The 22950-nt window shown below is 38.1% G+C and overlaps 1 protein-coding gene across 19 annotated transcripts in view; it reads right to left on the reverse strand.

Annotated features, from left to right (window-relative positions):
- LOC108496469 (poly(rC)-binding protein 3-like) overlaps positions 1-22950 on the reverse strand; it is a 492944-nt gene that overhangs the window by 211475 nt on the left and 258519 nt on the right. Inside the window, exon 4 of one of the 19 annotated variants that reach the window (XM_017813175.1) lies at positions 20911-21061. The exons of 17 other annotated variants lie outside the window; for them this stretch is intronic. The gene's annotated coding sequence lies outside the window, so the exon portion shown is untranslated. Of the gene's footprint in view, positions 1-2729; positions 2808-20910; positions 21062-22950 lie in introns of those variants that run through there. One more of the 19 variants, XM_017813176.1, reaches the window with a different exon arrangement.

Here is a 22950-nt window from a genome sequence, read left to right on the forward strand (position 1 = left end):
ATATTGTTCTGAATAATCTAGCAAATGATTCTGAATAACCAATTTCAGTGCTCTATCTTTTCTTATTGATTGGATGGAATTTCTCCTATTTTTCATATGTTTTAGAGGGGGGAAAATGGATATCTTGGAAAGTATTGCTGAATAAAGTCTAAGAAGTGTTTTGAAGTTTCTTTGCATTCTTCCAAAGTTTTGCATAATATAAATTGCATGTCTTGAATAAGCAGGATACAAAATAATTGCACCAAGTACAGAGAGCTCACACATACAATTCCAGTATTCAGAGACTGGGCAAGAATTTTTTCCTCCATCTTGCCATCAATACTTCTGTTGATTCTTTAATTTTTCCCATTCTTTCAGATGTCCTCAATTTCATTCAGATTCTATTCACTGGAAGACTCCACAATATTTGTGTATCTGTATATCCATTTCCTTTGCTGATATTTTTAACGAAGAATTTATTAAATTTATTTTAATAATTAACACTAGAAACAATAACTTCAGCATGCCTTCCTCTGAAAATTTGGTAGTCTGAATTTGTCTGGAAACCTGGTCTCCTCAAAAGCTATTCTGATGGTGTATGGGATGATGAAGCAGTAAATATGTTTGCCGCTTTCAAATTCTTGATGAAAATAAAGCTGCATATAATGTTTTACATGTTTTGCTGATTCTCCTGCTGGTGAATGACTTTTGATATGTAATGCAGTAATACACCAAGGCTATTTCTTGGATATATTACTTACAGTCAGCTTTTTTAGAATAAAGATGTAATCAGAAAGTCCTCTAACTGATTCCCCTGTGACAAGGATTCTTGTAAGTACACATAAAGTGAAAATATGGTCATTTTCCTAAATAAATTCATTACCATGCTTTAACAGCTGCTGAAATGATTTGAAGAGTTTAGTGTAAACCTGAACTAGCAGTTACTTATACCCAGAACAATTTGTAGAGACAGTACGGTTATGTGTCTATCCCATGTTCCCAACTGTAGTGAAATAAATTTAAGACTGTTTAAGCACACTTGCCTTATACTGGTGTGAAAACCCTTGGCCACATCTAGAATGTAGGTCATACTTTTTTCCTAGGAAAATCTTTTATATATTTTTCTTTTCAGGTGGATAAAAAGCCTTTGTACCACAGGACAAAACTTTGCAAGCTTGTTCTTCCTTTCAACAACGTAAAGCCCTGTGATAGTTTCACCTCAGTGGAGGAAGCTGTGTGCCCCATAAGCCTCACGTGACCACGTGCATAACACTGCTGAGATAAAACCAAACAGTAGGAGGAGCCTTTATCAGTTAAAATCCGCGAGAAAAGCTGCTACTGATAGGAACTCTTCACGTAACTTCATTGCTCTGGAATTTCCAGGTCAATCTCTTGACCTCTAAATACTGGACCTGGATAAGCTGTCATTTTGCCAGATACATATGAGAAATAGATGCCATTTCAGGGCCTTGACTATCTAGACAAACTAGTAGGCTATCTCCGCAGAGAGAGTAAGTCACTCCATCCAGGACAAGCCTGCACAAGGACATCCTTCTGCTATTTTTCAAGTTTTCCTTAATAGTAATAACTGAAAAGTGCCAAGCAATTGTCATTTCTGGTTTAATTTTTTCAGCAGCAGTAATACACACATTTTGTAGAACAGCACATCTTACTGAGAGTCTCTGTCCTGAAAAACATTTACGTCCAAATAATCTGCTACGTGCACCATCAACTGAAAAGTCAGCAGTGGTGTCACTGCTTATGTTCTTGTAAATAAAGTCATAACCTCTTCAGTTTAAGGAGCTTGTATTAGAGCTAGCAAATTAAACAAAAATGTTGAAGATGCTTCTTTAGTGACAGTGTCTGTATTTACTAGATGAGCTACAAATATGAGAGACCACTGGTGTAAGATTTTCAAGTGTGGCCAATGGGGACATCTGCCTGCAAGCAATGCAAATCACCATGTACTTTTACTGATTTTATTGCAATACTAAGCTTCTGCACTACAATACTCAGCTTCTACACATGAGAAAAGTCCGATAACAAAGAGATTTTGCTTCTGAGATATGCTTAATATTTACTAAAATACTTCATCATCCTGTTGTTCTTTCACAAACAAAATCAAGTCTAACTATTTCACATCAATTTTCTTTTTCTTAAGTCAGTCTGAAAGCAAGCAATCTTGCTATTCTTCCTCTGATTTTGCCCTGAGTGGGCAAATAAGCCTGCATGTCAAAAGACCACAGCGGTGCTTATGGCAAATGGATAGATGTACAGACAATGACTGAGCCTGCCTCTAATTCAGAAGCAAACAATGTACTGACAGCAGCAGTGGGTAGCTGGAGAATAAAGGGCAGGTGTGCAGGGTATTGGCATCTCGCTGAAGCCAGTGAATACAGTATAAAGCAGTCTCAGTTTTCAAGACTTAAATAGTTACTCTATCCTTAATATGGACACTTTGCAGTGGGAAATAATAATAACAAAAAAATCTGTAAATGAAGTATATTAAGGGAGAAACGGACTAAAACATTTGCATATTTGATATATAGGACTTGATTTGCTATAAATGGCAATAAACTACGTGTGGTTTCTGAGAGTTGGTAGTGTACATCAAACTAAACATGACATGATAGCTATCATTCAGATTAGACAGTATCTGCTGTGGGCACTGGGCATCTGAAAGGGAACCTGAAGCAGGAGATATGTGATAATATGCTGATGAACATGAAGAATACCAAGGCTGAACCAACCTTGGGTTTCCAGGGCCACTGTTTCTTCCACTGGCTCTGAACACTGGGCAGTGTTCAATGGAATGGAAAGTCAGATGCTCAAGCACAGCTACTCTCTCACCTAGGATTAAAAAAACAAACACAGTACTTTCTGCTTCTGACAGCTGATTTCAGAATTGAAGCCTATATATTGTTCCCTTGATGCAGTACGCCCTTGAGTAAGATTTGAAACTAAATTTTGTGTTTGTTTAAGTGGAAGCAGTGGACCACAAACACATCTGTCCTTTCCTTCAGCAAAGGAACAGCAAAACCTTCATTAATCAAATACAATAAATGTTAAACACTGACTCTATTTACTCGGAGTAAATAAGCTACATGATTACATTCATCTTGGAGGTCAAGCCCAAGGGGATTTGCCAGAGTCCACTTTGTAACAGGCTACCCTTCTGCCCTGTCACACACTTTCCCCTCTCCAAAGAAAGCACAAGAAGAAATAGGCACTGGCCATGTGGTGTCCATTCTGTACCTGCATTGCAGCACAGGATGGGAGCAGTAACTCTGGACATTTTCAAGTAACCGGACTGGATTGTTTAACAACAACAAAGTTGCCCACAAGGATGAATAAAATCTCCTTAATCATAAGTTGCAAGGAGAAACTTTTTTTTCCTCTCCTGACCTGGTCTATGCCAAAAGTGCAAGGGTAGAGAAGATGACCAAAACTTCCATTTGCTGAGTTGCCTGTACAGCAGGCCATGCAGGAGACCACCAGATATCTTGTTACGCCTCCTTGCTGTCACCTGCAGAATGGGTGGGAGGAAGGACTGAGTGGGTCAACAGACTGAAGGAGAGCCAGGGCATCAAGTCCACCAGTAATTCATCCTGCTTTTCGTGAACTACCTTTGCAATATACTCCTATCTGGAGGTTTGAGGGAGCAGCAGAATTTACTCTCATATGAATAAATAATTTATTCCATGCATGGATAAGGCATCTACACATTTACAGAAAAGGAAACACAGGAATATGGGAAAAACAACTGTAAGTTTTCCAAAACATGATTACATACTTGCCTATAGAAATTCCCTTAATACATTTGCAAGAAACCTCATATGAAATGATATGCATATTCACAAATGCAATGAGTACATTTCTCATACTTAATTAGCACAGCAGAATTTCTGCACTGATAAATTATCTGTGAAAATTACATTACAGATTTTGCAGCTGATATGGAGACATTACAGTAAAAAACACCCAGAAAAAATATGAACTAATTACATAATGAGCCTTGAAAAATCAAGTTCTCACTTGGTACGTCACTGGGGGTATATCAGATATCTACATCAGTGGTACCCAAAAGCAGTAACTGCTCTATAAACACTGGTGATTAAACTTAATAACTAGGTCTTAATTTTGCTGAACTGACTTGCTAGTATTAGGTGTCTGCAGATGCCTCCAGTGCTTGGAATGATTCATCTGTGTCAAACCAGGACAAGTAGCTCCCTACAGCACATATTTGTTTTTTAAAAATGTACCTCAAACAATCCATACTGTAAATCTTCCTTGTGCCTATAGACATCTTTAATGTCTATATATGCCTATATATGTCTATATGCCCTTTGTCCCAGCATTGATTTAAATTAATAATTTTCTCTTACTCAGAAAGTTAGGGGAATATCTGCCCAGATGATCATACTGTTCACCTGAATTGCAAGGGCTGTCCCTACCTTAGCCAGCTGTGTACTCCAGCAAAAGTGGTTCTGTGCAGCAAAACACTTGTAACTGGAGATCCCACATCTGCTATTTTCCCATTTTGAAGGTTTTCACTTCAGAGTGGCCCTGGTCTGATTCCACAGACCAAATGATTCCTTACAACTGGAATATATTATGAACACTTCTGGAGAAAATCTCACAGCTTTGTTTCCTCCTGAGGGAAAGCATTTCACATGTTTTAAGACAGCTCTGCACTGCAACCAAAGCACAGCTACAGAGTGAAACACTTTTTCCTCCATCTCACCTTTCAGAAAAGATAAGGAGTTACAGTGTCTGGGAAATTTAAATGCAACCACAAAACTTCAACAAAATGGTAACATATCACTTTAATGTGAAGCTGCTCTCCAGCTAAACCTTGTGCAGAAAGTTATCTGCTTTTGCTGAGTGGCCTTCCATAGATGCAAAAATCTACATTAATGTAAGATGACATGAGACAAGGTTTCTAAAAATGTGTATTCTGTTTAAGAGTTCAATTGAAATACATGCTCAATGGTAAAGGGGATTTTTTTCTATTAGTCATGACTAGTTTGCAGGTCAAGGTCAAACAAGTTTAGAACAGATCTCTGTATATACTTCTACCTCCTTACACTAGTTACAATCCAGTTTACACTAGGGCAAAACCTGGAGGGCCTGCTAGAAGCATCAGCAGATGCTTGGGTCTGTCAAGTAGACATACTTCATAGTTGCAGTTAGCTTGCAGTCAGTGTGAAAAATATTCAGTGGTCTTTGTGTTTGTGTGTGTTTTTATTTGATTTGCTAGTCTTTTAAATTTAGGAATTATTTTACAGTGATATATTCACACAACTGTCCACAGCTACAAAATTAACACCTTGTCTATGGGTGAACAAGGACAACTATGAAAAAATTGATGAAAAATGTGAAGCCCCTCCATATTAGCATATGGAGACTGTCTTGCAAGAGGTAAAGAAATTTGTGACTAATTTAATGTGGCTTAAGTTGTACAGAGCACAGCTTCTGAATGAGATTTTAGATGACTTTAAGGTGTTTTAAGTTACATAAACCGATCACTGTAAATACTTTGTAGAGTATGGAGATGGGAAGGACTCTGCTCTCCTTTATCTTATATCAATGTTCCCAAATATAATGCGCTTATTATTCACTACGTTGCCTTCAAAGAAAACAAATGTGCAAAAATAAACTATCTCTAGTTTACCTCCTTTGAAATGAAGGCAAATGGATAGAGGACAGCTACATCACAGCACAGCACCACCACAGAGCTCCAGTTCTAGCTTAGGTCTGATCCTGTAGGAAGATGCAGGAAATAGCTCCAAGAGAACAGCCTGCAAAATAACTGGGAATGAGTATACCCCTGTAAGGAGCACATATTATGCTTTACAGTGCAGTATAAATTTCCTCCCATCCAGATCTCCTTCTGTAAGCGATAAACACTTGTCTTTCTCTCCCTTCTAGAAAAAAAACAAAACACTGTCATGTCATCCTTTTGCTGCACAGGTGTCAGCTATTATTGTCTTTCAAATTATCTTATCAAACAGTACAATAAGTTAAATCAACATAAATTGTTCCTAATCTACAGCAGTTGCTATTGTGTCTGTTTCCAACTTGGAAAGAAGAGTTTTTCTTCAAGGTTGTTTGTATTTTGTTGGTCAGATGAGAGATGCTTCCTTTCTGCTTTCTCTTGGCTCCCTCATACTTGTAAAGGACTCTATAGCTGCTCCAGCCATTACCTGCTTCCTGAGCTTTCATATGATTTTGTGTTTGTTTCTATAGCTGCTTGCCAGTACTGCACATGCAAACATACCAATAAAAGACAACTATGAGACACTGACCAGAAAACTTGCAGCAGAAGGAAATTAGGCAAAATTCAGAGGTTGATCCAAGGAATTTAAACATACTTATATATATATTTATGTGTTGCTTCTTCACTATCTGCAATATTCCCTTGCAATAGTCTTCATTCAGACCCTAGAAAAATCATGTGCATGGTTCTCAATGAGATTTACTAAGCGCATGCCTGAAGTTTGGGAAGGCATAGTTAGAACAGTATGGTGCTATCAGTGTCTAAAGTCTAAGGTAAGCTTAATAAGACTGCATGTTCCACCAGATTTTCCTAGTAATTCTGGAAGAAAATATTTCCTATGTAACTCTTCCACAAACTGAGAAGATTAACGATGTATTTGATCTTAAGTTTATTTCTCTCTTTGAATGTTTTCTTTCTTGAAATGTGTTTTCCTTCAAGTTGATTACTGCGGTGTTAGTCAAGCTCTTTTTGATTATAGCTGCCTGTGATATTTCTACTGAGATGAAATTAAACTTTTAAAATGTGCTTTACTAGTTTGAAGTGGTTTTTTTCTGCTTTACTTCTTTCTATTTTCTTAGTAAAATTAGGGGGTCTTTGGAAATGCTAAAACTTCTTTTAGAAATGCCTGTTATGCTCTTTAAAGACATCTTGAATTCCTATTCTAGAGAAGTACAGGGAAGAAACCAAAAATAGAGGGCTGTCAGTGTAACCTCACCACTGTTCAAAGTGTTTAAGCCATCAGTGTGATCCATAGTGTGGCTCATTGTTGAAGCATTTTTGACATTACTAATTCTACTTAATAAAATAGAGGGATATGTAGGGCAGCTAACGTTATGCTATGTAGCCAACATTTATAGAAAAATTAGAGACTCTGCCAAGCCTTGATTCACTTTCCAGTGTCATGGATTGACATAATCCAGGTCTCTGAACAGATTCTACAGCAACACAGAAGCATCTATTTCAGAAATACAGCAATAACTTTCTAAAATTTACCTTCTTCTTTTATTTCATCCCAATAAAGTCCAAAAGAAAATGTAAAACAAGAAAAAGAAGATGAGAGTGTGTTATCTATCTAGGGTTCTTCATTTAAATGCAATTTCTCCATGGACTCTCTCAGTCTTCAACTTGAGTGCTTGTGTTATTTCCAAAAATTATTATCTTTTAATGAGAAAGAGCCAAAGCACTACAGTCATGAAATGAGAAATTCCACTGTGGTAGGTGTTTATAGACAAAAAGACCATTCTTGCACTAAAGGTTTTATGATTGTTCCCATTGTTCTAATTGACTGAACAGTTAAAATACTATGCACCTGGCTTTATAGAGCTGCTGACTAATCGCTGCTCTTCATACTTCTTGGCAATCACTTAAAGAGTAAAGTTTGGCTCTTAATCACATGTGGGAAAAAAAGGACCTGCACCAGAGTGTTTGAGAATACTGTGTTACCAGAAGTGCAGAGACGCAGTAAATGAGGGCTCAGCACAGAGAAGCAGCAGGCAATACTAGAACTGCCTACAAAGAGAAGTCCAGAGCCACAGTCAAGGGCTGATGGGGTGCTGCAGGAAGAGAAGACAACAGTTATGGCCAAGAGAAGAAGCCAAAGACGGGAAGGGAAACCAAGAAAAGAAGAGGTCAAGAAAAGGACTGAAGGCAATGCGGAGCAGAAGCAGCCATGAAGTTACATGAATAATCTGAGGAAGTGGAAAGGTAAATGGTAGAAAAGTAGGTGCAACATGGTCAATGCTGAGAGGAATCAGAATCTGATGGAGGTAAGCACAGTCCATCTCAAAATATACAAGGACCTTGGTGATAACTAGGCTATACTGAAAAGATGTATCATGTTCCTGAACGTAAAGTAATTCTGAAAAAGAATGAGGGAAGGAGTGCAAAAGGACTTCTGAAATATCAAATCTATACTATCTGTAGCTCTAGAAGACCTGAAAAGTATTAAGCCATCCCACTCTGGCCTCCAAAGCAACTATCATGACAAGAAAGAATGGAACAGAGGCCTTTGAACTCCTCAATTTTTCAGAAAAAAACCTGTCTATTTGATCAAATGTACCAAGAACTACCTCCTTGCAATCAAGACAAATCTGAATCCTGAGCTCAAAAGAACTAAAATGAAGCCATTCTGCTCCGTTATCAACATTTTCTTTCCAAAGTGTAGAACAGGATTTTACAAGGATGAACAGTTCTGCCTCCTAGAACATTATAAGAAAGTAGTCTGAGCCCTTTGTTTTCTGAAATAGTGTTTCCTGCTTATCATTCCCACTGTGATAGTGCCTCAGAGTGTTACCTTACTGTAAAAAAGATTAGAAAATCATATGCTACTGATTCTTACGGGAGAGAAGAACACACCTGGTTAGTACTGGGACTGAAAATGTATTACGTTCACTTCCTTCCCTCCAAAACCCCCAAAGTAATAGGTGTCATGATAATTATTGATAGCAGGATGACATGTAAGAAGTTTTTCTCTCCCATATCCTTGTCAGAAGACTGATCTCCGTTCAATCTTTTAATAAGACTTGATGTTACTTTTAACAGTATAAAATGTATGCTAGTAAACAAAAGAAGTGTTTATAGTGGTGCCTATACATGAGGAAATTATTTTAGTGACAAGGACACCGAAATAGAATGTGCCATGAACTGGAGAATTAACAGCTGTATATTCAGAATTTTGTAAGACAGCAAAACTCTTCACTCTTTAAGTTAGTGTTGAATTCAAATACATTTTACACTTTCAGTTTTAGAAGCCCTAGCAAAGTTTTATCTGCTACCCATAATTCGATGTACATAGCAAACATGTGCTAAAGATTACTGAAAAGGTTTCTTGCATTGATAACCTTAGTAAAAATGATATTCAGAGAGCAAAACAGAATTTTACAATGCAGAATCACATAGAATAGATAGAATTTCTTCTAATGTACTTAACCAAAGTAAAACTTGGCAGCACTCTCCTGCCAGAATAAAACTTTATCGCATGAAAGCTACCCACATAGCTGAATAGATGGAAATCTTTCATACTAGTTAAATAATATATGCAACTTCATGCAGAGCAATAAAGTGACTATCATCAGAATTTCATATTGACAATGGGGAAAAAAAGAAGTAATGGGCCTCATTTATTCCTAGTAAGGTTTTATTATCTACAGTAAGGTTATACCTTGAAGTATAGTTTGGAGGCTTGGGTATGTCAGATTTATTTTCACTTCTCCTTTTCAGACTCTTTGGGCTTTGATTTGATAACCCATTGTAATTTCATGTACTCAAAAGGACTGCCTTACAGGTTCTGAGGTCCAGTGGTTTGGAAAGTTTAAGTAACATCAGGGACTATGAAGTCAGAGGGATCTCTGCATTTGGCTTTGTGTTCACATAACAGTGTTAGCACTGTGCTCTCTATTAGATCAGACAGTTCAACTTAAGTTTATTCGCATACAACTTTCACAAAAGTTGAGTGGGGAGACTCACAACTGAAAGAGGCTTTGTCTCAATAAAATACTCCGTGAAAAAAAAATGAAGCCTCCTACCTTATTAAGATAAGTGCCATACACAGAACTGTAATAAGATAAGCCTTAGTGAACTAACTGGTGGGTGCCTACAAAAAAGAAGTTAGATATTTCAGTTGGTACCTGACAGACTATCAGCCGTTCATGTCTTCCAAAGAAATGCTGAAAAAAATCTCTGAAAGGGAGAATTTTCCACATGAAAAGTTTGTCTTCCTTTCTTATTGAATGGTGTTTTGGTTTGATTTTTTTTTTCTAATTTATTTTATTTTTTTGACACTCCAGCTTCATAGAGTGTCTGTTATTCTAGGCAAGAAATCAGACAAAAAGAGTACGCCAAGGCTGTGTCTGTAAGGATTGTGAATACAGGCAGAATTTTCTAATGGGGAAAACAGAAGATAATCTTGAATTTCTGTGTGTGATGAAGATAAAATTAGGGATCTCTGCTTCCTAGCAAATAGTGAAGAAAAAACAATCACAACATCTTGCATGCACATGGCTGGTGTCTAGCTGGCTCTAAAAGAATAGGATGTACTGCAGCCAGGTTTTGCAAGCACGTTGGCATAAATCCCCTTTCTGATTTTTCCACAAAACAGAGACAATACAAAGTGGCATCATAAGCTCTTCTACAGTGTGTGTTATGTTAATGCTTGAGCACCTCTCAATCTTTCTCTCTAAACAGTTGCTATCTGTACTAACCCCATCTCAGTGACAGATACACGGGATATTCCAGGAAAACACACAGTGTTGAAATAAGGTTTCTTTGGACGACAGCTGTACTACAAAGCTCCTTCTTGGAGTCTAATCACAGCTGTAAATGCATTAGAGTGGAGAAGGATGTCTTTAAGGTTTAGTTCCTCTGATGTAATTTTTGTCCCTATAGTTTCATGGTTTATTTTATCTTGCATTAGTAAGTAAGCTGGTAACCATAAAAAGATACCTAACAGTGGAACCAGTAACATAGAATTCATCATCATTTGGCTCCATGAAAGTAAGCAAAGCGTGATCTGACAGTTAGGAAAGAATCACAGTAAGAGACTGCAAAGTCCTGTGTCATCAACTGAAACGCATCAGAGTAATTTTAGAATCATGTTATATCGGAGCAGGCGAGGAGCTATTACACAGATTTATTGGTTTCTATTTACCCCTGATATAAATCAGTTAAAATAAATGGTGGAACAAAAGGAATAGCTTTGGTATATTATGTAGTAAACTTTTTTATAGCTTTGCTGAGTGAATAAATAATGACAGATTGGTTTTTTTATCTAGTATGGCACTTATTTTCTGCATTGTACATTTGTATTCATAGCAAATACACTGAATGTGTTTTAAGAGAAAGCAATCATAGAGTTGCATACTAAGTTATATATCCAGCGTGAAAATTAAAACAACAACAAACACACCCAAAAGGGATATAAATGTTTAGTCATGATCTTATAAGTAAAAGAAAAAAGTCTACTCATGTTTCTAAACTGAGGATCTGATCTCCTGCAGTGTTCCCACAGTTATTCTGTCTGGGATTAAAGTGCTGAAGCTTAAGATATTACATTCTTGGACATCCACCCTCTTAGCAATTACTGTCTTCACAGCAAGGACAGCAGAAACAGCATGCAAAACAAGCAATGTCTCTCTGGGCACTGGAGTTCACAAGTTCAGTGAATTAGTTTAAGCTACGTTCAGTCTGTTGGATTTAGTGTTTAAGCAGTCCTCAGCAGGATGCTGAGGAGAACAGCATTCCCTTCTGCCTCTCCACCACATACCTGCCAGTCTCTGGTGGCTCAGTCTATGGACACCTGGAAGCAATAATGTCCTTACTGCTGTATCTTAATCCAGCACAACTCACCCCTCTGAAGCCTAAGCTATTGGAAACTTTTCCAGAGAAAGAACAGAGGGCTTTATGACACATCTTTATTGTTTTCTCACACAGTGCATACAGCTGAATTTTAATGGTCTCCAACATAATAGAAGTTTGAGCATCCAAATTTCGAGGGTTCATGGAGCTTAGACAAGGTGTGAGGCGCTCTGAAGGTGCTCTTTTTCGACAATAAAATTTTGCAGAGATTATATAAGGATTAGTATTAGATAAGATTAGTACAGCTCTGCTTTCTTTACCAAGGTATAAATCTTGCTCCCAAGAAAGGAGCAAGTGTCCTTTACCACAGGACACTGTCATATCGCTCCACTCCAATTCTCAACATGTTAGTAAAAACTGTATATATTTGTATTTAAAGCCAAATCTTACACCCAAAGAAAGTAGTCTGGCCCACTGCTTTACTCCACCGTACAGAAGCCCACTCCTTGTGGCTCCACAAATAGTGATGGAGACAGTAAAAAAGTCCCTTTCACTTCTGCAGGAGGAAATGTATGGACATAGCTGTGGTATGTCCATGGACATAGTTTTCCACAGGGTACTCTGTTGTATTGAGTAATCATGTGACTTTTATTGCACAGGGCAGACAAGTACTAGCTAGTTAAAATATGATTTCAAATGTATTAGCAATTAAACATGTAATGAAAATTTACTCAGAGCAATTTTCTTTTGCCATGTCTAAGAAATCAACCCCTTCCTGATTTTAGTTCAGTAGAGGAAGGGATGAATAGATTTTTTTTAAAGTGAATTTAATAGTTCATTGCACGGGATTAAAACAAACTCAGATAATATTATTAATAGCACTGTATTTTCATATGTAAAGCTTTTGTGCTCAGATAACAACACATACCTGTAAAGGCACTCCTTAAAAATGCACATTGCACCCTGAGATAACTCAAATGAAATATGAGGCAAGGAAGGTGAAGCTGGGGTTACTGAGGGAGAGGGAACAGACAAGGGAGGGACTCCAGGGAAATTTTTTCGTCTTTTTATTACTCACACACATATACAACCCACTCTGTTGCTGAATGACATTCTATTTTTCAAGCAGGTAACCTGCAGGTTAGACATATACAAATACAGGTTATTATTATTTGAGCTGCAGTATACTCTGGAATGGACTTGCACCCTAGTGTGCTGAATGGATTACAAACAGATTTTTTTAAAAAAGTTTCTGTCCCAGAAGACCTTCACAGTCCTGTAAAATTACAGAAAGGTCAAATCTTGATGGTAAATTGAACCCAACTCTTTTCTGGTTTTAAGACACTCAGAGTGTTTTATATTACACCCTTGGGTTCTCTGTAGTTTCTTTCAGTCACAAAAGCATTTGGCAATCACATTATAAACAGTTCAGAAAAATTCAAAATGCAGAAGCATAAATTACTTCAGACACTCTCAACCTTTAGAGAGAGAAGCAAAAAGAGGGGAGAGAGAGGTAATGTGAATGTGAAATGGGGGACATATAAAAAGGAGTAACAACATTTTACTGCCAAACTTTTTTCATGCATCCGAGTAAGAAGGGAAGAATCAAAGGGAATTTCCCAGGAAGTCCAGCCTCCAAGAAATCAAATAGCAGCCATGAAACGGATGGAAATCATCATCTTAGGCAGAATTTGCCACCTTACCTATAGGTGTAAGAAATAGGTCCAAGATAATTTGGGGTGTTGCATATAAGCCCATTTTTTCCTTACTCCTGGTGAAAGGGACACCCTCAGCTTGTCAGCTCTGTGTGCTCTCCATGCAATATGTTCCTGAGAGTTGCACAGGAGAAGGCAGAGAAAGTTCTTAAAAATAAGACTGGGATGCAGAGGCAGAGATAATGAAAAGGATTTTCTTCCAAGAAAACAAAAAAAAAATGTCCAAAAGGCAGAAGCAACAATTTCTGTTAGTCCCACGCCTCAGGATTGCATTGATAGGGAAGTAACCTCTTCATTTTTTTCAGATATGTGCCTGAACATTCAGATTCTCTATGTTTTCGATACAGCTGAGATCAAGCTATTGAAATTCCACCAGCCTTCATATTCATCCTCCATGAAACTGATTTTATTAGCCCTATTTTGTATTTAAAAAGCAGTCTCACTAAGGAGTCCCTCTTGAATCAGGAGTCCCATTTTGGGAGAAATTGCAAAAATGTTCACTGAGAGAAGAATTTTCACCCCAAATAGGCAGACAAATGAAGAATAATTGCTCCCACAGGCAGAGAGGGATGAAGAATAGACTTCTATTGGAAAAAAGAGTTTTGGAAAAACATGGCTCTTAGTGAGTTATGCTTTTCCCATTCCAGCTCCATAACCAAACCAACAAAGCACGTCTTTTTTTTTTCTTTTTTTTTATTAAGCAGGCAAGTAAGCAAGCCAGCCCCTTTTAACCACACTTCCTTCTAGATAAATGCTCACCTAGAAGTTTCCACCTCATTCCATCCCCCAAACCATTTTCCTACATCACATACCTGAGCAATGAGAAGTCTGAAAAATCATAGTATCATAGAGTGCTTTGGATTGGAAGAGATCTTAAAGATCATCTAGTTTCAACCCCCTGCTATGGACACATTCTCACCTTATGCCCTTTTTCTTCATTTATCTTATATCATCAAGGTACATTTCTCTAAGGAATGTCTAACACTATGTTTCATATCTCTTAAACAAAAGTGAAATATCCTTACTATAAGTATCAACGGAGTTACAAGTGAAGTCCACCACTAATACAGAAGAAGGAAAGATGTATGAAAGTTGCACTGTCTTGGCTACTTTTGGTATCTGAATGCTCAAGATGCTGCCAGAGGTGATCTAATTCATATATGTTAGTGAAACAGAGATAGTAATAATATTCCAAAACAAGTCCCAAGCCTAGAGAACTAAGGCAAACCAACATCTGTGACAGTGAACTGGAATCCCTCTCCTGTGGTGCTGGACAAGGTGGGAGCAGCAGTTAATTACCAGTACTTTTTTGCATCATAGGAAGAAGGTCTTCAGAATAGGATTACAAAAGAAGAGTAAATTTTTTTAACAACTGTAAACTAGAACATAAAGACATGGCATAACAATGTGTTGCTAAACCATTCAAAATGCTTGATTTGCACACAAACAGCAAATCTGAGATTAGCAAACTTCCTCTGGATTTGTTACGGACATCAAAGACTCAGAAGTTCAAACACAGAGCTTTGAAAAACGAGTTGGTGGATGTGGTTGCATGGCATACTGAATTCAGGCCAGCAGCCTCAACCTTGGCCCACCTGACCTGCAGGTACAGACACTTTCTCTTAAACTGTGGTGGTGGTATCAGGTCCTCTGGTTGCAAACAGCAGAGGCAGAGTACACACACACACACACACACACACACACACACACACACACGCAGACACAGAGTAGATGTTTGGACAATAATTTACAAGTGACAGATGAGTGTCACTTGTGCAGTTAGAAAGGCACTTTGTGATTACTACACTTGCTGCTTTAGGTACTTCACATGACAAAGCACTGGCTGAGTTAGGAGAAGCAGCAATTACTCAGCCATCAGTGGGAAAAGTGGCAAGGAAAGGAAAGAGTAGTGCAACTACTTTACTAAGAGCTTGGGCAGGGCACTTTGGGATTACAGTATGCTGGCCTTTTCAAGGACTAGTGACAACTCCTAGTGTCACCAGCTTTCCTAACAGCAGTAGGACAACACGTCACCAATATTTGCACAGCTATGGAGTAGGTTAGGCCTGGCCATGGGCTTAACAGTCAGTACCAATCTATACAAATATCATGCCCCTGATTGCTTCAGCAGTCAGCTGATAATTTCTTAAATGGGACCCCAGCAGTGAGGTCAGATTGGCAATAAGTATGTTCAAACCAAACTGCTGCCAAGTTTAAGGTCTTGCTTCCCATCTCTTCTCCCCTGCTCCTTTCATCCACTATCCCACAGCCAGCCCTGTGACTCATCTCATTTCCTTGTACTGGGTCTGTCTATCTTCTCTTTGCTGGGTGAGTTTCCTAACAGGTCAGGGGAACAAAGCATTTCAAGGAGTGCCTGGGCAGGCAGTAGAGCTGGCCCAAGGTACTGAACAGAACTGTGTGACCAGGACAACGAGGGAAGATGAAGGAAAAAAGTACAATAACATCCCCTCTCAGTGGCTGTGGGAAGCTGTTAGATCAGTTCAAGGCTTATTTCTTTCACACCTTCAAATACACTTCCGTTACAATGTAAAGACGTGACTTGTCGCAGTGTGCTGACCCTGTTTGAGGGCTCCAGAGCAGATGATGCCCATGCACAGGTGACAGGGTTTTAAGCAGGTGGAAAAAGGTCAGGGGAGGGCTAGTAATCCATGTGTCTGGGCATGAATTTAACATGCAGTATAAAGAAAGGTACTGTAACTCTACCAGGGACCAGAGATACATGGAGAGCTAATGGGATAAATTCACACTCAGATGTACAGCTGACTGATCAAGAAGTGCAGGAAAGAGATGAAAGTATAAGGGGAAATAGCAAAGAGAAAAACACTACAAAAACATACATAAATGCATACAGAGGAGGAAAGTGAAAAGAACATCTGAAAACCAAACTTCATATACCATGAAGCTTTTACCACCAAAATAAACTTTTGGGTGTTAATGCCCTGCCCTTCTTCTCCTTTTTCTCATGCCAGCATAAGCTAACACATAGCTATTAGAGTGTGTCCAAAGGAGAGCAATGAAGATGGTGAAAGACTTTGAGGGGAAGCTGTATGTGGAGCAGCTGAGGTCACTTGGTCTGTTCAGCCTGGAGAAGAGGAGACTGAGGGGAGACTTCATCACAGCCTACAACTTCCTTGTGAGGTGAAGAAGAGGGGCAGGCACTGATCTCTGTGGTGGCCAGTGACAGGACACGAGGGAATGGCCTGAAGTTGTGTCAGGGGAGGTTTGGGTTGGATATCGAAAAAGGCTCTTCACCCAGTGGGTGGTTGGGTGCTGGAACAGGGTCCTCAGGAAAGTGGTCACAACACCAAGCCCGAGAGAGTTCAAGAAGTGTTTGGATGGTACTCTCAGGCATATGGTGTGAATCTTGGGGATGGTCCTATGCAGGGCTAGGAGATGGACTCGATCATTGTGGGACCCTTCCAACTCAGCATATTCTGAGATTCTGTGAAATAAGCAGAAAACTGATGACCTCCTGAACCTCATCATCTTCTACTTGCCTACATGTCAATAACTGAATCCCTTTAAGGCCACAGAGACTTGAAATAAGCAAAGCTAGAGAAACAAAAAAAGAAAAAAGTGTGCAAATATAAAAGGCTAACATTTCGCTGTTTTTGTGAAGTGTCTTAAATAAGTACATTTTATAAGACTTACTGGATTTTTTAATGACTAGAATTAAAGGAAGTATTGTTCTTGCAAGGGTACTTTGAGAAACAAGCAGTGTCTGAACCACTGGCCCGGAACCATGGACTGAAGGACACCATCTCCCTTCATGTATAACACAACTTCATCATCTGGATTCTGATGGAAGCTCATTTACAGAGTGGCAGCTTTGATGTTGTAATTACAACATTAACAGGTAGTAAGCCGTTAAAAAGAGAAATTAAAATGAATGTGTCTGATACTCAAGGATTATTTCTCAGATGAAATACAAGGGAGAAATATTCATGTTTCAGTAATTATGGTAACATTCTATGAATAGCTTCCCTCAGTATATTACCTACGTTCTGAATCAAAAACAGCCTTATGTGGCTGATGACAGCAAAGCTGAACATGGTCTTTGCCTAAGCAATAATGGTTCTTTCACATACTTGGCACTTCTGAAAGGAAGATGAATTCTGGCAACCAGATCTGTTTTCCTTAACAGATGTTTCAAAATATGGTAATGAGGTGTGGGTTTCCTAGGCTGTCAGCTGGAATTCACTAAGCAGGAAATAGAATAAAATGGATCTGACTCAATTAGTCTTTTGACTTTAAACCTTTAAAGACTACATTAGATTTTATATTAATTTTACAAAACACTGCTTGCAATAAATTATGTAATAGTACATGCACCTCTCCTAATACAAATTACTCTCAACCTTTCCTCCACTAATTCATAACTGTGTGTCAGATATCATTTCTATTTGAAGAGTTTCAGAGTGACTCTGGCATCCAGAACACTACCACATCCCTCAAATAAAAAAATAAAATTAAAAAAAGTCAGAAGAAACACATTTTTGTGACATATTCAGTCAAACTACAGTTTGAAAAATGCAACACATTTTTAGATAGTAAACAAAATTCATACTGAACTCTAATCTTAAGTAATTTCTTAAACACAGCTTTATCTTTATACTGATGAAAGCTGTACTAATGAAGGACCAGTTAGAATTACATGTCTAGCAGAGAGATGAAAGAGAATGACTCTCTTAATTAAAAGTTGAATCAAGTTTAAATTTTCCACTTACAGTAGTTGCCAAACTCTGCTTTCCTGCATTTTTCTAGAATAACTCTCATGTACATCTCAGTACAAAGGAGCAAACTGTATCATGACACTGGATATATTACATTCGCATACCTACAACATAAACAGTTGAGAAACACAAAAGAACCTTCAACTTCCAGCATTATTACCCATGTAAATGATGAATTTGTGTGCCAGATGTTATATGTCAGACATCATTAAGATTGGTCTTCGGTTAGCAGTCAAAAAAACCTACACTGAATCTTGACAATGCAGAAAGAAGAGCACTAGTCATTTTCAGCCAATGTGCCTTGTTAGAAAGCCAATAATTCTGGTAGCTGTATCAATAACTTTGTAACTGGCAGAACTCACAGCTTTCCCAGTTGTTAGGGCTACCTGCCAATTCTTCTTACAAAGACCAGAAGAGAAGGGAAAATAAACAACTGGGTTGTCATTTTCTGACAGTCTGCAGCTGGATTTCCCCCACACAATCACATCACCCAATTTCAGACACAACTGTTCAGATATTTCCATGAATGAAGTTAAAGAAAACTCCATGGGTCTGCAATTTCAGGCAATTCAGGTGATTGTTCCCTGAGAAATTGTAGCATCTCATACACTGGAAGAGTAAGGTGCAATTTGCAAGATTGGTGGGTAAAGTTCTGTGTCAGAAATATGCTCCTTATTCTTATGCAAATCCTCCCAAAGTTGGCCAAACTCGAAAATGTGAACTACTGCTATGAAAATGCTTACGCACTTCTAGGAGGTTTCTCAGAGCTAGGTAAAATGCCTGAACCTCTTGCTCTTACTAAGAAAGCTCCATTCTTTCCCTGTCCCTGTCTACGACTGAAGACTGAACTTACCACCTGATGTATCCACCTGAGCACTGCAGGACTCATTGCTCCACCAGGCGGAGAGAGAGAGACAAACCTCCTTCACCGCCTTGAGCTGAAGCAGTACAGGACAGTGTAATGGAGGACATTGAGCCTACCTCTTCTTCACCATCACTTAGCACACAGAAGCTTCTGGACTTAAATATGAGGAAAGAACAAATTTAACATTGTTAGAGGTTTATTTGGGTCTCATTGTAAAAGTTACTTGTGCTGTTCACCATGACCTCTTGGGTACTTTTTTAAAATGTTCTTAAGAGCAGCTGGAGGGTTTTCTTCATTATCTCTAGAGTTTATTGTGAAGATAAATCCATTGAGGACTTTGAAGTCAGCAGATGGAAACTACATAAATAAGTAAACCAGCAGCTTCTAATAGACATATTAGTTCCATGGTGAACATGACTCCAGAGGAGGAGGGTTTATTTATAAAATAAAAAGAAATATTTTACTTTTATTTTGCTTTTTTAACTGACTATATAAAAGCAAGTGTATGTGCACATGTATACCTACAGATAGATGGGGATAACCTATATAAAAAATTTAATTATAATAAAAACCAAAAATTTGATGTCAACCTGGTAGTTTCCCTCAGTCTTCCATTAAATAGTTCCTTCCACTCCCTACAGAGTTAGAGTTGCCCTTATAAAGGAGAATTTGAAAGACAATGGCAAAACAGGTTTGTTTTTTCTCTCTGCTGCTTGTAGAAAAGACAGTAAAATGCAGTTTCATTATCACCATAGCCATTTTCTGCTGAGACATACTTGTATTGACCTGGAAGAAGCAAGTAGTCAAGCTTATGTCTTAAGTTTGATGTGTACAATAAATAATGGTTAACTGTAAAATACAACTGATATATGCCTCATAAGCAGGTCTTTTTTTTCTTGAGTGGTTTAAAACTTATCCTATTGCTAATGGCAGAGCTTATCTATAGTAAGTTGTTTTTACACTAGTTTTTGCCAAATGTTCATACCTAGCAGCCATTCTCTTTTTCAGACTATGTTAAGTTGTTAATCCCTCCCAGTTTTGGACAGATAATTTTCTACACACTAGCTGGAAAGCAGGCACAAGACACGATCCTTGATCATCAAAGCAGAGCTTCATGAGGCTGAAACAACACACTTTTCAATTCCCTCACATATAGCAGTGGTCCTTCTGAGGCAAGAAAAGTTCTTAGCAAAAGTGTCTCATATTTCTGTAGATATAAAAGTACCCTTTTTGGACTTCACAGTCCACCATTTCCTACAATCGCTGCAAAATTTATGTTGAGTAGAACTGCAAAGCCTTCCTGAAGAAACCGGAAGCAAACTGGGTTTTCATCACCTCCTTAAACAAACTAACAAAACTTGTTCACCAACAAAACTTGTCTACACTATTACCTAGTGTTAAAGAAAACAGCAAAATAAAAGTAAAGCCTCTGGATCTGAGAAATTTCCATAGTTGCCATCACAAGACACAGGACTTGCTTAAGCTCTGAAATCAAGCTTTACACATTAATGGTTTACACTATCTTTTGCTATCCCCATCCATATTTTACACATTCATCAACAATTTTGCTTCAGCAGCAGCTGCAAGTTCATGAAAATACTGGAATGAGCTGACACTGTGGTTCAAAGGCATTCCTTTTTACAGGTGTTTTACTACATTTTGGATGTTTCACTTATACTGGTGTGCTTGCCTCCTCAGCATTATGAGGCTTGCAGTCTAAACATTTATGTTCGCATCCACTCACCTGTCTTTCCCAGCCACACTCTTTCCTTGATCATTTTACCAATAAGTCATTCAAAAACTGACATTTCTTGCATTGGATGGTCTGTGATATTTGAAAGACTACTGCCAGATTGCTCCATGCTGATGTAGCTATCACAGAGCAGCCTCCTAATGCCTGGCTGAGTGCAAAGCGGTAATTAAATCCACCTTATTTAGAAAAAGCTTTTGATTACCATCACTAGCACCAGATCAGGAATTCAGTTTTGTTGATTAATGCACAAGGAATCATAAAAGTCTCACTACCTTGGACCTGATTTTAGAGAAAAGATCTCTCTTCCTCTGCCTGTCTTTAGCCTTTCTTCACATTGTCACTGGTTCCTGCTGTGCAAAGCAGCACTCTTCATTTCTCTGTATCCCAAGGGTTGTCAAAGAGATGTAGTTCTTGTCATTCTTTCTGAAAGTGAGATATGATTCCTGTATTAGAACACTACCATTCCACAACTAAAAGTACTGGCTTGTGCTCTGAAAACACCTGCCAGAGGCAGTGCCAGGTTACTGAAAATTTTCAGATAACTGCCAGGGACCATTTCAGTGCCAGAATTTCCATTCTATCACACAAATTTGGGGATGGCCATAGCAGTCAGCATCTGGTCCGCAGGGCTGTCTACTCAGTGCCTTTATTTCATAATACAGCACCACCTTTCCCATTTTCCTAAGGAAGGATGAACCTCCTTACTCCATGCTCTACCATGTTGCTAAAAATTCACCCTTCTCCCGGCTGAATTTTGATTTTCTCACAGTTCTCAGGAACATGTCTCACACCTGTTCTCACTTCCTTTTGTTCAGTGGTAAGTATGATGTATTGCTTGTCTTGAATACAGTGCCATGCAAGTGCACACCCCCAGACCTTAATACCACAAGGCAAACAAGCATAATTCTCAGATTCACATACTTTTTGTTTCCTTTAACAAACAAACAGACACCATCCCTATGCCACAGATGAATTTATTAAAAAATTTAACCATAGGAGCATGGTTGGTGTGGAGACATCTCCTGACATCTTCCCAAAATCTAATGTTTAAAACATGATTTTAAATTACTTATTTTGTTGTTCGCATTCACAATTCTGTTAAAGACTATTTTGTATCTGATCATAAATATTAAACAGAGTTCAGTCAGGGCATTAATTTCTGATTTCATCTGTGGATTGTAACAACCAACTTTTCATACAGAAAGAATAGGGTTCACAGGCACATTTTTAAGTTGCTCCTTTATTCCTCACACTAGTATGCAGAACAGAAAGAGAAAATTGAAAGCTCAGTTTCATGTAGTAGGCACTTCAGGTCAAGAGGAAACTCAGGTACAAAGAGAAATGAAAGCAAACTTACAGTCTTTCTTTAAGCTTATGGTTCTTGACTGTTCACAATAAGAACTGACTGAGGTATGATCCACCAGTGATTTTCAATTATAAGCTGCTTTGTGATTTTTTTTAAAAAATCAATTAAATATTTAGAATTTCAAATGATTTGACTCAAAAATAAACTAAAAAAATCACAAATATGCTGCCAACACTTTTTAACAGTTCATTAAATAACATAACTAACATCTTATATATGCTTTTCGCTAACTTATCATCTTCCCAGTGCAACAGGGTGCCCAGTTCAGAAACAGATTTTCCTCTCCTTAGATTAAAATATGATAACCATAAAAGACAATGTTTATTCATTAGAAAAAGTAGTTTCAAAGACATGTTTCCATATCTGGAGGCGAGTATAAGATTGTGATCATTCTCACTTCCTAAGAAAGATCAACCAAGAACTGTTTTCTCCCAAATTCTGTTTCATCCAGCTGCACTTTACCCGTATCTTAGAACCATGTTACTCAACCAGTGACTAAAAAGCCGTTGGAAACTGGTCCAACAAGTAATCAAAAAAGCCTTCTGGTTTTAATCAAAGATTTAAAAACATGGCATGCACTAGTAATGCACTCATTACTAGTAAACAAACAGAAACAGGGAAAAAATAATGTAAGGGAACTTAAACAACCTTTTTTTCTGTTTAGTTGAAAATTAAATATGGCAACTAATATGCTGTCCATCTGTTGTTTTCAAAAATATTTGTGTGGCTCTTGGATTTGTTTCTCATAGGGCAATTTATCTACTTTGATTTAAAAGGAGTGAGAAATTGCATCACAAAGGAACAGTACTTTTGAGACAGGTTCTTTCCCTAGGATTGAGCTTACCAATTTCCTCCAGGGGATCACTACAAGAGAAAATTACTGTAATTTTGAATTCGATTTCAAATTCTCAGGAAAGTTATAGAAAGCAGAGGCAGTTTTAATTTG

This window comes from Lepidothrix coronata, unplaced genomic scaffold (assembly GCF_001604755.1).
Source record: "Lepidothrix coronata isolate B3197 unplaced genomic scaffold, Lepidothrix_coronata-1.0 Scaffold40, whole genome shotgun sequence".
NCBI classification, from domain to species: Eukaryota; Metazoa; Chordata; class Aves; order Passeriformes; family Pipridae; genus Lepidothrix; species Lepidothrix coronata.